Genomic DNA, 5858 nt, shown 5'->3' with positions numbered 1-5858 from the left:
TCACATCCATTCCAGGCCCTGTTCTGGACACTGGAGATAATAGCAGTGGACAGAATTTGCTTCCTTTTGAAATGCTTTTCATGCACGATTTATTTCATTTTGACGACCACCCTGGAAGTTGGTTATTATAAGCAGTAGCATAGGGCTTGAGCCTAGTTCTGTGTGACCCTTGAGGGAGTGCTTCTTGATGCTATTCTGTTGTCCAGGTAGGAGGAACAGAGTGGTTTATATCTGCAGTGTCAACCAGACCTTTTAAGAGCTGATAAAGTCTAGGCATAGATGGACAGACCTGGAAGTTTGCAGATGCATGAGTGCCTGTTACCTACCTTCTGCAGTTATTTGAGGATTATATGAATTGTACGTGGAGAAGCTCAAGTGGCGCTGTGGTTAAAGCATTGGGTTGCTAATCAAAAGGTTGGCAGTTCCAACCTCCCAGCCACTCTTTTGGAGAAAGATGAGTCAGTCTGCTTCTGTAAACATTTACAGCCTTGCGAACCCTATGGGGCAATTTTGCTCTGCCCTGTAGGGTTGCAAGGAGTCAGAATCAACGCCGTGGCAGTGGGTTTGGGTTTCTCATTTATGTCACAGGCATACAGCAATATTGCACACAGGAAGAGCTATATAGGGGTTAGCTATTATTTATAGTTTTATCTAGGTGTTTGGCCTCTGACTCTCTTCTACCAAAATAATTTCCAGCCTATCCAAGATTGTTGGAATGAACGCAAATTTTTATCTGAGTGGTCCTTAGCTAAGGGGCCTGGTGGCACAGTGATTAAAGTGTTTGGCTGCTAAACAGAAGGTTGGTGGTTTGAACCTACCTGCTGCTCATGGGAGAAAGATGTGGCATTCTGCTTCCATAGACTTACAACCTCAGAAACCTATGGGGCAGTTCTACTCTGTGCTGTATGGTTGCTATGAGTCAGAATTGACTCAGTGGCAACCAGTCGGTCCTTGGCTATTCGCAACTTCAGTGAATTTTTAAGTATCTGCTACTTGTGTAACTGCTTCAGAACCTTGGAGAGAAAACTCAGTTCAGAACCTTAATTTAGAAGGTGCAAGGTGAACAGTGAATTCAGAGTGTGTACTGTCTCTACAAGGAGTCCTGGTGGCACAATTGTTAAGAGCTTGGATGCTAACCAAGAGGTCAATGGTTTAAACCCACCAGTGGCTCCGAGGGAGAAAAGAAATCTCCTCCCATAAGGATTATAGCCTAGGAAACCCTGTGTGGGGACTTCTACTCCATCCTATTGGGTCACTATGAGTCAGAATTGACTCAATAAGCAGACAACAGCAATCATCTCTACCCACCTTGATGGCCCTTTTGTGAAATAGGCAAGGCAGATTTCTCTTTCTGAGCTGTGTCTGTGTCCTTTATCACGGTTGCCTTGGAATAATATGGGTGTACACAGGCACACACCTCAGCCAACTCTGAGTTATTAGTCTCTGTCTCCAGCTTGCCCCAGTCTTGACGGTAGCCCTCACCTGTGTGGTTTGTGTGCAAACCCTCTTGAGTCTTTGGCTGCCTTGTTCCTCTGGTGTGAATACCAGAGATGACATTTTGTTTGTCTTTTTACTTGGGGTTCCAAACAGGGAATTCTTGGATAGAGAAAATTACCTGCACTTTACCCCTTGCAGGGGAATACCCGAGGGGGGGTTGGGAGCCTGTTCCCTGAACTGTGATACTGTTTGCCGAGAAAAACAAGGCACTCTGGAAAGGGTGAGAGTTACTTCAGGAGCGGTAGTGGGTTATTTCCTTCTCTCTTTTCTCTTCTGCTGCTCCCCCCCCCCCCAGGAGAAAATAACTAGACTGTGGCAGAAAGAGAAGGAACCCTGCTGGTGCAGTGGCTTCTAACCGAAAAGTTGGTGGCTCAAACCCACCAGCTGCTCCATGGAAGAAAGAAAGACATGCCAGTCTACTTCTATAAAGATTTACAGTCTTGAAAACCCAAGGGGCAGTTCTGGTCTGTCCTGTAGGGTCACTGTGAGTTGGAATTACCTCGATGGCAATGGGTTTGGTCATGGATTAGTGGAAAGAGAAGCTGTCTAGTGGCCCTAAGCCAAGCCTTGTGACCTTGGGAGAGTAGGATTGTAGCTATCATGAGCTCTTGGAGAAATGTTTTGTCCCTGCTACATGTCTTTAGGAGCTCTGGTGGCATTGTGCCTAGGCATTTGACTGCTAACCAGAAGGCTGGCGGTTCAAACTCATCAGCCACTACTCGGAAGGAAGACTAAGGGCTTCCGTCTTCCCATCTGTGAACAGAGAAGGTTGGTCCAGGGTGCCCAGTGTCTTTGAGCTATGACATTCTCTAACCCTCAAAGAAGATGAAGTATCAGTCATTCCCCTGTTTAATTTGTACCCTCTTGTTTCCAGTAGCGAGAACCACATTGCTTCAGAAGTGGAGCCACCTTGGACATGATAATGACCTTCTCAGGGAGCACTAGGTGTAGTGTGGGAGGAGAGAGAGTAACTGTGGCAAAAAAGTTAGAGACTACATATGGTTCAAGGAGCCCTGGTGGCAGAATTGTTAAGCGCTCACTGCTAACCAAAAGGATGGCGCTTGAACATACTCAGCAGCTTTGTGAGAGAAATGCCTGGTCAAGAAGAATCCCTGTGGGACAGTTCTATTCTGTCCTATGGGATCGCTGAGTCAACATCGATTGAGTGGCACCTAACAGTGGCACATATGGTCAGTGCAGCTGGGGCAGACCATTTGCAACCTCATGAAAGAATGCCCACTCTTAGTTCTGTAGCCAAGACAGGTGTTTTTTTTTTTTTTTTAAATTGTGGTTTGGGTGAGTTTACAGAGCAAATTCATTTTCCATACAGCAGTTCACACACAGTTTGTTTCATGGCATTGACTGCAATTCCCTACAATGTAATAACTCTTTCCTACTTCCTCCCTGTGCTTACCTCTTCCCTGTGTCCTTCCCTATGTATTCCTGCCCCCTGAGCTGTCTTCCTCTGCAAACACTGCCCTCTGTTCACCCATGATTGATTGTTCTAAGGAGTGTATCTACCTGGTGTAACTGTTCACCCTATATGCCTGTCTATTGTTTGACTGGAAGCCACAGGAGTGGATTCAATTCCAGGCATGAAGGGTAACTAGGGGCCATAGTCTCAGGGGTCTTACCATCTCTATCAGAACAGTAAACTTGGTCTTTTTTATGATTTTGAGTTTTATTCTACATTATTCTCCCATTCTATCCAGGATCTCCTGCACTGGTCCCTTTCTGAGTGGTTGACGGTGATAGTCGGACACCATCTAGTTCTGGTCTCATATTCATATAGGCTGAGGTTTGCATGGTCCACTAGCCAAGGCAGGTGCTGAGTTTGACTTAAAAGAAATGACATTCCCAGTGGGCCCAAGAATAAGTAAGAATATATTTCTACATGCAGTGGATATTTCTTGAGGGCAGATGAGAGATGCAGCAGTAAACAACAGGGATGTGTTCTCCATGTTTATAAGGCTGGCAGTCTATCAGAGGAGGCAGACTTTAAACAAATAACTGTAAATAGCAAGAAAGTGTCATTGCAAAAGCCCCAGGTGCTGCCAAGGAGAAGTCCAGGGGCCTTGGGGGTATAACAGAGGGACTTGAATTTGCCCTGAAGCAGGCAGGGCCCTGGGCCCTGAAGAGGTCATGTTTAAGCTGAGAGGATGAAGGATAATCTACTCTGAAGAGGGTTGGGGGGCACTGGGTATGAGGGAAATGTCCCAGACGGTGGTGGTGGTGGTTGTTGTTGTTAATGTGCTGTCGAGTCGGACCCGACTCATAGCGACCCTCCTTGGGTTTCTGAGGCAGTATCACTACGGAAGTAGATTGCCCCATCTTCCTTCCAAGGAGTGGCTGGTGGGTTTGAACTGCCAGCCTTCTGGTTAGTAGTCAAGTGCCTTAGGCACTACGCTACCAGAGCTCCTGTCCCAGACGGAGAGTTTAGATTTTGTTTTTCTTTTTGCCTTATGTTTCGCAGAAGACAGGAGCTGGGTTGCTCCCATCCTGACCTCTGTAACAAGGGCAAAAGTTCTTGCGTAATTTAGCCAATGATTACCCTTCCCAGTAGAAGTGAAAGGCAGAAGACTTTCCAGTGTTGAGCTGGAGGATGGAGAGAGATGGCAGAGAAGGTGGGGGTGTGTGTGTATGTGTTGAGGAAAAGGGGGTGTAACATTTTCACCAGCACCTATGAGCCTGGACTTCTGTAAGGCAAGGTGGTATGATCTGTGGGCCAGGCAGACTGCTTTTAGCTTCATGTAGAGTCAGGGAAAGAGCCCTAGTAGTGCAGTGGTTAAGCATTTGGCTACTAACCATAAGGTCAGCTGTTCAAACCCACCAGCTGCTGCTCTGTGGGAGAAAAGACCTGGCCACCTGCTCCAGTAAGATGACAACCTAGGAAGCCCTGTGGGGCAGTTCTGATCTGTCCTGTAGGGTCACTGAGTCAGAATCACAAAGCAACAACAGAGTCAGGGAAGGTGAGTTCTCTCCCCTCCTCCCCCTCGTAGGCTCCACTTGTTGTTGTTGTTGTTATGTGCCGTCGAGTCGGCCGACTCATAGCAACCCCTCCCTGGGTTTTCGAGGCAGTATCACTACGGAAGTAGGATTGCCCAACCTTCCTTCCGAGGAGTGGCTGGTGGGTTTGAACCTCCAACTTTCTGGTGAGCAGTCTGAGCGAAATGCCTTTGGTCTTTGAACTAGCTGCAGGAGGCTGAGTCAGCCTGTCCTTGGAGGACAGGGCCCAGGGCTTCCTCGTGGGCTCCGTGGGGGAGAGGAGAAGTTAGAGTTTGGGCAGTGGACGCTTGTGCCAGGTTCTGGCTTCTCCCTGGTGGGTCAGGGTCAGGCAGGTGTGCTGTAGTTACCCCCCACTGGCCACTCTGCCCCGGGCTCCTCCTTGGTCCAATTTGACCTGCTCTCAGTATATCACCCAGCTGAAGTTTCTCCCTTAAAAAAAAAATTAAAATCCTTAAAAAAAAAAATAAAATTGACCACTAAGCTCTCTTTCCCCCTATGTTGGCTTTCCCCAGCTCCTACCTCTCTGGTGGTTCTTACCCTTTTGGGGCCTTTGTTTTTTCAGCTTGCCTCTTCAATGTAGCGCTGTTTCAGGGTTTGTCATCAGCTGTCTTCTCTCCCCATTCTGTGTCTTCTCACTGGAAACTGTATCTGAAACTACCTCCACCCAGCTGGTTCAGTCTTTCACTTCTAGCCCAGACCTCTGTGCTCTCTGCTTTCTTTCAGGCTTGACTATCCAAATGCCGACTTACTGGACCTCTTGTTCAGCACATACTTGAATGCCTTCCTCGCGCAGCCACTGTGCCAAGCCCCGGGGCTGCAGTGGTGAGCAAGATGAACACAGCCCCTGACTTGGAGGAGCTCTTGGCCTAGTGGGGGAGGTAGGCATTCATCAACATAAAGCCACGGAGTGGAATGACAAACTGTCACAGCTCTAAACAAAAAGCACACAGGCAGGAGGGCTGATGGCAGGGCCCCTGATCTAGTAGCAGAGGAGGTTGGAGGAGGGGAATGTTTCAAAGAAGGACTTCCTGAGGAGATCATGTTTAAGCTGAAATCTGAAGGATGAGTAGGTGTTACTTAGAGAAAAGGGAGTGAGAATAGCATTCTGCACAGGGAACAGCATTTGCAAAGAACTTGAGACAGGAGGCAACTTATTGCATTTAAGAAAGTCCCATGTCGACCTTCTAAAAATTAAATTTTTATGTGCTTCCAAAGACTTCTCCAAAAGAGTCAAAAGAGAACCTACAGATTGGGAAAAAATACTTGGTAATAACATATCTGACAAGGGACTTATCTCTAGAATTTATAGAAAACTCCAGCACCTCAATAACAAAAAGACAAACAATCCAATTAAA

This window comes from Orycteropus afer, unplaced genomic scaffold, assembly GCF_000298275.1.
Source record: "Orycteropus afer afer isolate SDZICR_OR568_19922 unplaced genomic scaffold, OryAfe1.0 scaffold00064, whole genome shotgun sequence".
Lineage (NCBI taxonomy): Eukaryota > Metazoa > Chordata > Mammalia > Tubulidentata > Orycteropodidae > Orycteropus > Orycteropus afer.
Note: the sequence above shows the minus strand (reverse complement) of the source record.